Below are 12,159 nucleotides of genomic sequence, written 5' to 3'. Positions count from 1 at the left end.
ATTGACTAAGGTAGCTTGCATATCCGAAATTTCAGCAGTCATCTTTTCAAGACGAGAAATTTGGGATCTTATACCATCAAATTCTTTAGACATATCATTGACCTCTTTATTCATATAACTCATAAAACATTTTTGTTCCTTAAGCTCGTTTCTAAAGAAATTATTATGCTCAAATTGCAAAACCATAAACTTCCTGACGTTGTTTTCGATCTCCTCTAACCTTTTAAGTTGAAGATCACCAAATCTCGGTAGAGCCATCACGGCAAGCAAGCAATCCAACACACGAGCAAACAAAAAGGCAAGCGAGAAAAAGGCAAACGGAAAAAGAGGAGGAGATTGGGAAAGAGAGGGCGAATAAAATGGCAAGGGTGAAGTGGGGGAGAGGAAAACGAGAGGCAAATGGCAACTAATGTAATGCGGGAGATAGGGATTGTGATGGGTACTTGGTATGTTGACTTTTGTGCAGACTCCCCGACAACGGCGCCAGAAATTCTTCTTGCTACCTCTTGAGCACTGCGTTGGTTTTCCCCGAAGAGGAGAGGATGATGCAACAAAGTAGCGTAAGTATTTCCCTCAGTTTTTGAGAACCAAGGTATCAATCTAGTAGGAGGCTACACGCAAGTCCCTCGTACCTACACAAAAACAATAGCTCCTCGCAACCAATGCGATTAGGGGTTGTCAATCCCTTCACGGTCACTTACGAGAGTGAGATCTGATAGAGATGATAGATAATATTTTTGGTATTTTTGATATAAAGATGCAAAGTGAAAAGTAAAAGGCAAAGTAAAAAGCAAAGCAATAATAAAGTGATGGAGATTGATATGATGAGAATAGACCCGGGGGCCATAGGTTTCACTAGTGGCTTCTCTCAAGAGCATAAGTATTCTACGGTGGGTGAACAAATTACTGTTGAGCAATTAACAGAATTGAGCATAGTTATGAGAATATCTAGGTATGATCATATATATAGGCATCACGTCCGAGACAAGTAGACCGACTCCTGCCTGCATCTACTACTATTACTCCACTCATCGACCGCTATCCAGCATGCATCTAGAGTATTAAGTTAAAAACAGAGTAACGCCTTAAGCAAGATGACATGATGTAGAGGGATAAATTCATGCAATATGATAAAAACCCTATCTTGTTATCCTCGATGGCAACAATACAATACGTGCCTTGCTGTCCCTTCTGTCACTGGGAAAGGACACCGCAAGATTGAACCCAAAGCTAAGCACTTCTCCCATGGCAAGAAAAACCAATCTAGTAGGCCAAACCAAACTGATAATTCGAGGAGACTTGCAAAGATAACCAATCATACATAAAAGAATTCAGATAAGATTCAAATATTATTCATAGATAGACTTGATCATAAACCCACAATTCATCGGTCTCAACAAACACACCACAAAAAGAAGATTACATCGAATAGATCTCCACAAGAGAGGGGGAGAACATTGTATTGAGATCCAAAAAGAGAGAAGAAGCCATCTAGCTAATAACTATGGACCCGAAGGTCTGAGGTAAACTACTCACACTTCATCGGAGAGGCTATGATGATGTAGAAGCCCTCTGTGCTGACGGCCCTCTCCGGCGGAGCTCCGGAACAGGCCCCAAGATGGGATCTCGTGGATACAGAAAGTTGCGGCGGTGGAATTAGGTTTTTGGCTCCGTATCTGATCGTTTGGGGGACGTAGGTATATATAGGAGGAAGGAGTACGTCGGTGGAGCAACAGGGGGCCCACGAGGCAAGGGGGCACGCCCTAGGGGGGGCGCCCCCCACCCTCATGAGCGCCTCTTTTGTTCCTTGGCGTAGGGTCCAAGTCTCCTGGATCACGTTCCGTGAGAAAATCACGTTCCGGAAGGTTTCATTCCGTTTGGACTCCGTTTGATATTCTGTTTCTCCGAAACACTAATAGGCAAAAACAGCAATTCTGGGCTGGGCCTCCGGTTAATAGGTTAGTCCCAAAAATAATATAAAAGTGGAAAATAAAGCCCATTATAGTCCAAATTAGTAGATAATATAGCATGGAGCAATAAAAAATTATAGATACGTTGGAGACGTATCAATGGAGGTAGCCACCGAGCCGACCCCAGATACGCTCACGGCCACTACTGAGATGGTCAACGCCCCGTTTGAGGTTACAGCCCCCGTGGCACTGCAGGAGCAGTTTTCCCCCTTCGAGGATGTGTCCCCCCCCCCCGCTGAGCTGCCCAAGGTGATTTTCTTCTTTGCCGACCTCAACTGTGGTTTTTCATCTAAGTATGTGGTGATGAATAATGCAAAATTTTATTAGCTTCGATGCCATGCTATACATAATGGTTTAAATAACTTGTGTTTCTTATGCTGGAAAGTAATTCAGAATTTGTTTCTGTTTCAATTAGAGCCCTGACGCAGACAAGGATTGTGTGGTTGTACATGTCACTCGCTATGAGGTGGATGACCTGAATATACGCACTGGGAAAACATAGTTTTTAGGCTGTTGGATCCTGGAAGCCATTTGCGCTTATACCAATGAAGAGTTGTATTCCAGCCTCACTGTTGTCAGGCGTGTTGTCCAGGGTGTGCTGAAGCACAAGAAGTTCAAAGCTACTCCTTCGTTTGTGAGGCATACTGTTCTTGTCAAGCTTACGCAGGAAGATGACGTGGCATGCCTCCACAAACAAGTTTATGAGTGGCAAGGCCACAAGGTTTTCTTCATGAAGGTTCACATGATTGAGCTGCTGCCGGACGTCCTCGATGATTTTCATGGCAAGGCCCATCTTGTGTCCAGCCCAAATTAGATCGAGGCATGAAATACTTGCCCCAGCTAGTGTTTAATAGTAGTTTGGATTCTGTCTAATTATCCGAACCTTGCCTGTTATCGAGCCCTCTGGGGCTAGTACTCTGTTTGAATCCGTCTATGGGAACTGCTGCTACTTTTGTGTGCCCGTGAATCATCGTAATTGTTGCCGAAACAGATGCATCCTCACTAGTTTTATCATACGAGCAGTGTGTGTTTTGATGAAATAGAGTACTCGTTCGAGAACTGTGCGCCGACGTATACATAAGTACTTGTAAACACTATTGGTGCTACCCCACTTGTAAGAAGTTGTGCAAAACACGGCACATTGGCTCAGCTCGCTTCAACACTAGGCTATCGACCAGCTAACAATCAACAATATGCTGTCTGACATATAAGCAACTATGTATCCTATTACAGTGGTTCATGCAGTTAACTGAGGCCACAATGTAAATTCCAAACGTTCACACGCTAGTCCAGCGTTCATGTGGAACACTCACATTAAACTCGGCTTCATAAAAAACTTGAAAAGCATAAGTTAAGCAATTTTATACATCTCAATGATTCATAGAACATAACAAACATATACTAGTTAATAGCAAAAGACAAAGTTGTGAGAAGGTTTACAAATTAGGAAAAAACAAGCAAGGCTTCTCTGAGCAAAGGGCCTCCCGGCAGGCTTAAATTTCTTGGAGTTCACTCTGGTTTTTTCTTGTTGCCACCATCCAGGGTTAGGTTCTCCCATTCCAGAATAACCAATTATAATTGTGTTCTCAGCTGGAATGCTGAACTGAACCATGCAGTGTACTGACCAGCTGAAAGTCTTGTGCATTCCACTAAATTTAAGCGCCGCTATTTGCAGAAATAAGCAGACCACAATGCCTCTTGTCCGCGCACCTGTCCCAAAAACCTCCGTGCAGCCGTGCCAGCTTGTCCTTGGTCCATGGATGAACTGGAGGAAAGTGCATCCCGGACTAGGATGCAGATGTTTTCGCTCGTCCCTGCACAGCAATCAGGAAGTAAAACGTACGAACCAGCTTCTTTTAGATTGCGTTGGTCATTCTACCTAGTAACTACCAATGTAGGAATACCTGGAAGACGGGTGGTTAGACGACGACAACGAGGGATAACCATCTCATTTTGCGCAGTTCTACTAAAACTAAGGCGTGTGCTTTTGATTGCGCGTATAGAAACGATACGGAGATAGACATCCCGAAACGATATGGAGACAGACATCCCTGTTTGTGCAAATACGAAATACGGTTATTTAAACAGTGACAGATATTTGTAGTGGCATATGATTAACAACAACATCTATTGTGTTATAATTGGCACTCGATTGACAGTATGAACGTGTCCTTAAGTAAGTAGCATGACATCACATCAACACTGCCACTAGATTAACATGCAGAACAATAGCATTAGTATTACTGTCATGAGAGTAGCACATGGTCAGTAAATGTGCAATCAAATTTGTGCAGTTCCACTAGGATGAAGCAATGTTAGCGGTGTGAGATTTAAGTGTAACTGCAAAAACACAATTCATGGGAAATAAAGCAAGACGGAAGCACTTCATAAAATGGTGGTGGCATTGCTTCAATTTATCGACGGCACTAGACCATTACTTATAGTGACATTAGGTGGCATTGCTTAATGCTTCATGTGATTTTACATTAACGGTAGCGATATGGGCGTAGGGACAGCAGAGGCATAAAGTGGTGAGGCAGATGTGGTTGCCGAGAGCGGCAAACACTCAGGCAGCATGTCTGCATTTGTCCCATTTTTTATCTCCTCGGCGACATTTTCCTATGTGAGCACAGGAAATCTAGACCTGCTCATTCTCATTTGCGTTGTCCCCCAACACCCGTCACTTTCTTTCCTTTTTTAACCAAGAGATAGGTCCAATTCCCCCCCATCCTTCGCCATCCACCATGCTTTCTTCATCTTTTCAACCAAGAGACCGGTTGGGTAGCCAGTATCTACTACTTTCCCCCGTTTTCTCTTAGAACCAAGTCCAAGATTCATGCTACAACTTTCCCACTTTCTTCCCTGTTTGAACCAACTCTTAGAGTCGACTGTATGAACTAGCTTTACCTCTAATAATAGTAAAAGTCTAGGTGGCTTTGGAACAGCGGACGGAAGTAGAAAAAGATCCAAACGAAGCCAAGTGGGGAGCTAGGGCAGTAGAGCAAGGCAGGTTTCGAAGGAATATATACATGAGGGTCGTCGGCATGTGGCAAAGATGGCGTCGGGAGGCCGCATCTTGGCCACAATACCACAGGGAGGAAGAAGGGGTCGGAGGCCCTCCGGAACCGGCGCTCTCTCGGAGAGAACGGCACGGCCACCAATCGGGACGCGCGGGCAGCCATTGGTCTCCTCCCTCGTCGCCGCCGACAGCGTGAACGATGCACCTATACCCCTGCCCCGGTTGAGGTTGTCCGGCCGGATTTGTGACTAGCCGTGAGCTGAGAGAGAGTGTGGCCACCTATGTCTTGCTTAGATCTAGAGAGCATGAGAGAGTGAACGAGAGGAACCCTAGTAAAGCAAGCGCTAAGGCTCCTGCTTATATATGTAGTGGAGTGATTTTGTTGTACCAGCTTCAAAAAAATGCGCTCCTACGTGTACCCGCGACTGGGTGTGAGAGAACTAGTGCGTGCGTGCACCGCTTCTCTTCGTGAGAGTACAATATACTATGCCCAAAGAACGTTCGCCACAAGAGTAATAGTATAAGTGTGTGACGTGTGAGCTAAAATAAAATGTGCGCGACGTCTTTTGTTTTTTAGAAGTTCTGAGGGTAGGGTGTGAAGAGCACATATGTGTGTGACGTCTACCTGCAGATAGACGGTGGGTGCGAGAGGACTCGGGAGGGTGAGTGTGCGTGAGAGAGAGGGGGGCACGTATCAATGCAATGCATGTGTCCGTAAATCATTATCCGACAAACGTTCGCCACAAGCCTTTTCCTGACGAACGCCGTAAGAACCGTTAGATCGGCATCCGACAGTGTCAGTTTTGCCATGTCATTTAACAGAACAGCCACTCCTCCTACACACAAATCTTCCACGTGAGTGTTAGCAACTGCCGTATGCTCCCTCCGTTCCAAAATGCAGTGCATATAGCTTTATTGAAAATTCGAACCTCGCAAACTTTTACCGAGTTTTCGTGTACCAAATTGCACATGTAGAATACCCTGTATATATCATTTCATTCATCTTCGAGAGGTAACTATAAAGATGGGAGAGGAGTCTACAAAGAAAGACCATCGTATCACCTGCAGCAATTTCAACCATCCTTTTGTGTGGAGGAATATCATAGGAACTCTATATGATATGATTTTTATAGGATTTTTTCCTTTAGAGCCAATTGGTTCATAGGAATAGATTCATATACTCCACATTTCAAAGGAAATAAACATGATATCATTTCTATAGCTTTAGAGCCACTTGGTTCATATGAATGGATTCCTATACTCCCATAATTTCAAAGGAAAATAAACATTAGCGTATATTCAATAGAAAAGTTCCTATGATATGAACCAAATTACATCTCTTTTCTAATCCCTCCTCATAGGAATTGAGATACATGTCATCTCTAGATTCAATAGAAAAGTTCCTATGATGTCAACCAAATGACATCTCTTTTCCAATCCCTACTCATAGGAATTGAGATACTCCATGTCATCTCTTTCCCTACAACTTCCATGTATACATCTTATATTCCTAAATAGCTAGTACAACCCACTAGTAGCTTTTTTCCAAGACATGCAACTATGGCACAAGAACTATATAGTGTGCGAATAACTTGAAAGATGGTCGCTGGATGAAGCTAATCCGACAGTGCAGAGATGGCAAATCCGAGCACTACTGGCCGTTGGATATCATCAACATTCCACCAGATCTGCCACATGTACAATTTAGAAGACTCCATGGTTGAACTTAAGCATAATGCACAAACCTCAAAACACATGCACTTCTCCTTTGTTCTAGAATCTTCCGTATCATAATTGATTTTTTTTCTAAATGAAATGCCATTATTTGTTTTTTACTTTATGCTTTACAATGCGCAACCCCATGAATCTTAACATTTTTATAAAACTAATTGATTTTGAATGAGATGAACTATAAGAACTAAACGAACATCTACATCATGCATATATGACTCAAAGCTTTACATGCTATAGTGTGTATTTATTCATAATTTGGTTTCGAAATCTCATGCGTTCAATGCATGTGTACCTTACTAGTTTTGAGTAGAGTAGAAAATTTCACGCGGCCCCGGGTATATCAAAATGCAGGGCCCATGCATCATTGCCTTTCGGTCGAACCTACGTCCACAATTTTTTGTACGTACTATATCTCCACTGGTCCCCGAACCCAAAATGCTGCCTCGTTCCCCTAAAACCAAGCGGCCCACACATATTTAAGGCGTCGACTCGAACTCAATCCCTCTCCCGTTTACTACGACGTGGCCCCGCACGCCCTAGTAGTACTCCTACAAACCCTACCGCCGCACGCATCATCGGTTTTCTTCAAGAGGACGAGGGAGAAGCCGATTTGTAGTGGAGGCGCTTTCAAAAAAATGATCTGTAGTGGAGACCCCTACCCTAGGGTGCCCTAGGTAGCTGCCGCACGCATCATTGGTTTTCTCTTTTCTTTATGCTCTTGCGCCCTAGAGTGAAATGATGGTTGCTTCGTCCGTCCAGCTTAATGCGGGAAAGGTGGGCTTTGTGATTTGACCCCTCATCGCTCATTTTCTACTACTGCGGCGCTACGACCGGGGTGCCCCCAATTCCAACCGCTGCTCCGAACTGTAATTTGGTGCATCGCACGTGGAACAAGACGGTGGATGAGCCACATGTCGGCCAAAGGGGTCCTGTTAAGTGTGTCGCCATTCCGTGTGCGGACTGACCCTGCTTGAGTCGCTACGCCAACACGACAGGTGCAACCTACCACTTGGTTTTGCTCCTTGGTGAATCCCGACTATATTGATCTAAAAAGATACGTACTGAACTACCTCTCCGTCTCATTTTTTTAGAAGTCTCGGTTTATAGGGCGTGCACGTAGTTCTAGGTCATCCATTTGACTAACTAAATCTGAGTTACTATGTCACAAAAAGTATATTATTGGATTATTAAGCGGATGTAGTTTCTAAACATATACTATTCATCACATATATAGCCAGTTAAATTCTCAACCTAGAATGACGTGCATGCCATGTAAACCGATACGGAGGAAGTATAGTAGTAAAAATGAGGTGATTTTACCAAGCGATCAGCGGGGGAGCATGGCCTGTCGTGCGGTCCCATGTGTCATGATGTACCAAGGCGATGCGCGTGTCCCTCTTGAGGCAGAAGCAATACTACGTGGTTTGAGATGATGGCGAACCGAAGTGTGAAATAATGGTTGCTTCGTCCATCTGGGAAGGTGCGGCATTGTGATTTGATGTCTCATTGCTCATTACTACTACTACTGGGGTGGTACGACTAGGGTGCGTCCCCCTGCTGTTCTGCACTGTTATTTGGTGCTTGACACGTCGACCCGGTTGCTATATGTCCCACATGTCGGCGACAGGAAGTACAGAATTCATGAAAGCGAGCGTCGACGGAGGAGTACAAGACACGGCTTGGGGTTTTGCTGCTTCGCGTGATCCATCGATACAAACCCGGGCTAAAAAAAGGCGAGGGCGGGTCTTTTCCGGCGCGGCAGGCAGGGGAGTTTAGCATAGTCTGTTCGAGGCAAGGAGGCAGGAAGGGAAACAAGCAAACAAAGGTTGAGCGACTTAGTTTTGGAAAAATCTGATTTTACGGAGCACGTACCCACTAGGGTTTATAGGGATCATCTACAAAACATTCATTTTTCTGTTTTATAAGTCTCAATTCTACTACTAGTAGTAGTACCATCACATGTTGGATTTCGAGGTGCGTTAGATCACCCGACGCAAGCAGTGTCAAGAGAAAACTCACCAATGCATGTAGAAGTTCATGGAAATTTAGTGGTCATTCATGCATTCGTTCTAATTAATGCCTCGGTAAACATTACTTCTTGAGAAAAATGAGCATACTAATTACTTGTGCAAACTAGGAGTACGAAATTAATTCGACCACTCACCGTCTACCTTGGTTGGAGAGATTTTGAAATTGAGCCATAAACTGGAAAGGAGGGAGTAGTAAATTTTGTCTCGATTACTATTTGTGTCCTTGTATATTTGCAAAATGTATTTTTTTATAGTGGCTTGTATAAGTAAATTGAGGGAATATTAAAGGACATATATATTCCAAACAATATGATAATCTCTCTAACCAAGGTAGTAGGGACGAGGAGTAAACGGAGGGAGTACTAGTAAATTTTCTCCTCGTCCTACGAGCCACCGCGCGCGTGGGCGAGGGAGCGGGCGTAAGGCATAGTAAGCAAGCTTCACCTCATCCTGCGAGCCACTGCGCCCGTGTGCAGGGGAGACGGCGTACTAAGCAAGCTTCTCCTCGTTCTGCGAGTTGACGAGACACATCAAAAGTACTGTAGTGTATAGAGCCTTGCCTCTAAGGTAGGCCCCACATGGTTTGCCTCTTTTTTAACATAATGCATCAAGTCGCAATTTGTTTGTTCACCAGTGGTAGACGATCCTCCCTCCATCTAATGGACAACCAGTACACGTGTCAAGTTACCACGTGGGCTGCCTTTTCATACAGAAATGAGCTCCACCGTATACCCGCGCGAGTGTGGTTGGGAAAGAGACGGGAGTACGTGCGCCATGCGTGCACCTCTTCTCTTCGTGCACGTCCCCTACCTACATGAGACGCGGTACGAGGCGGCGGCGTGGACGGCAGCAACGACGCCCATGCGCCGATCCTCGTCGAGCTGGCCTGGAGCGGCGAGTTGCTGAACCGCGCGCCGGCTTGGGGCGGAAACTATCTTCGTCGGGCGAGGGGAGGGAGGTGGATCAGCGAGCTGCATAGCTCGTATCCGGTGGGCTCGGCGGGCCACCCAGCTAGCTTGGATGCGGAATAACTACTCTTCGTAAGCCATTGTAAGAGTGGACAAAATGGTGAAGGAGGAGATAGGGGAGCGGCGGAGGTGTGCTACCTCTTGAGCACTGCGTTGGTTTTCCCTTGAAGAGGAAAGGGTGATGCAGCAAAGTAGCGTAAGTATTTCCCTCAGTTTTTGAGAACCAAGGTATCAATCCAGTAGGAGGCTACGCGCGAGTCCCTCGCACCTACACAAACAAATAAATCCTCGCAACCAACGCGATAAGGGGTTGTCAATCCCTACACGGTCACTTACGAGAGTGAGATCTGATAGATATGATAAGATAATATTTTTTGGTATTTTTATGATAAAGACTAAAAGTAAATACAGCAAAATAAACGGTGCCCGAAATAGCTTGTTGACGGGAGATTAATATGATGGAAAATAGACCCGGGGGCCATAGGTTTCACTAGTGGCTTCTCTCAAGAGCATAAGTATTTTACGGTGGGTGAACAAATTACTGTTGAGCAATTGATAGAATTGAGCATAGTTATGAGAATATCCAGGTATGATCATGTATATAGGCATCACGTCCAAGACAAGTAGACCGACTCCTGCCTGCATCTACTACTATTACTCCAGACATCGACCGCTATCCAGCATGCATCTAGAGTATTAAGTTCATAAGAACAGAGTAATGCTTTAAGCAAGATGACATGATGTAGAGGGATAAATTCATGCAATATGATAAAAAAACATCTTGTTATCCTCGATGGAAACAATACAATAGGTGCCTTGCTGCCCCTACTATCACTGGGAAAGGACACCGCAAGATTGAACCCAAAGCTAAGCACTTCTCCCATTGCAAGGAAGATCAATCTAGTAGGCCAAACCAAACTGATAATTCAAAGAGACTTGCAAAGATAACCAATCATACATAAAAGAATTCATAAGATTCAAATATTGTTCATAGATAAACTTGATCATAAACCCACAATTCATCGGTCTCAACAAACACACCGCAAAAGAAGATTACAACGAATAGATCTCCACAAGAGAGGGGGAGAACATTGTATTGAGATCCAAAAAGAGAGAAGAAGCCATCTAGCTAATAAATATGGACCCGAAGGTCTTAGGTAAACTACTCACACATCATCGGAGAGGCTATGGTGTTGATGTAGAAGCCCTCCGTGATCGATGCCCGGCGGAACTCCGGAACATGCCCCAAGATGGGATCTCGTGGGTACAGAATGTTGCGGCGGTGGAATTAGGTTTTTGGCTCCGCATCTGGTAGTTTGGGGGTACGTAGGTATATATCTTAGGAAGGAGTACGTCGGTGGAGCAACGTGGGGCCCACGAGGGTGGAGGGCGCGCCTGGGGGGGGGGGGTAGGCGCGCCCCTACCTCGTGGCTTCCTGGTAGCTTTCTTGACGTAGGGTCCAAGTCCTCTGGATCACGTTCGTTCCGAAAATCACGTTCCCGAAGGTTTCATTCCGTTTGGACTCCGTTTTATATTCTTTTTCTGCGAAACTCTGAAATAGGCAAAAAACAACAATTCTGGGCTGGGCCTCCGGTTAATAGGTTAGTCCCAAAAATAATATAAAAGTGAATAATAAAGCCCAATAATGTCCAAAATAGAAGATAATATAGCATGGAGCAATCAAAAATTATAGATACGTTGGAGACGTATCAAGCATCCCCAAGCTTAATTCCTGCTCGTCCTCGAGTAGGTAAATGATAAAAACAGAATTTTTGATGTGGAATGCTACTAGGCATAATTTCAATGTAATTCTTCTTAAATGTGGTATGAATATTCAGATCCGAAAGATTCAAGATAAAAGTTCAATATTGACATAAAAATAATAATACTTCAAGCATACTAACTAAGCAATTATGTCTTCTCAAAATAACATGGCCAAAGAAAGTTCATCCCTACAAAATCATATAGTTTAGTCATGCTCCATTTTCGTCACACAAGAATGCTCTCATCATGCACAACCCCGATGACAAGCCAAGCAATTGTTTCATACTTTAGTAATCTCAAACTTTATAAACCTTCACGCAATACATGAGCGTGAGCCATGGATATAGCACTATGGGTGGAATAGAATATGATGATGGGGGTTATGTGGAGAAGACAAAAAAGGAGAAAGTCTCACATCAACGAGGCTAACCAATGAGCTAAGGAGATGCCCATCAATTGATGTTAATCCAAGGAGTAGGGATTGCCATGCAACGGATGCACTAGAGCTATAAATGTATGAAAGCTCAACAAAAGAAACTAAGTGGGTGTGCATCCAACTTGCTTGCTCACGAAGACCTAGGGCACTTGAGGAGGCCCATTGTTGGAATATACAAGCCAAGTTCTAAAATGAAAAATTCCCACTAGTATATGAAAGTGACAAAACAAGAGACTCT

The sequence above is a fragment of the Triticum aestivum genome, chromosome 1D, assembly GCF_018294505.1.
Source record: "Triticum aestivum cultivar Chinese Spring chromosome 1D, IWGSC CS RefSeq v2.1, whole genome shotgun sequence".
NCBI lineage: Eukaryota > Viridiplantae > Streptophyta > Magnoliopsida > Poales > Poaceae > Triticum > Triticum aestivum.
Note: the sequence above shows the minus strand (reverse complement) of the source record.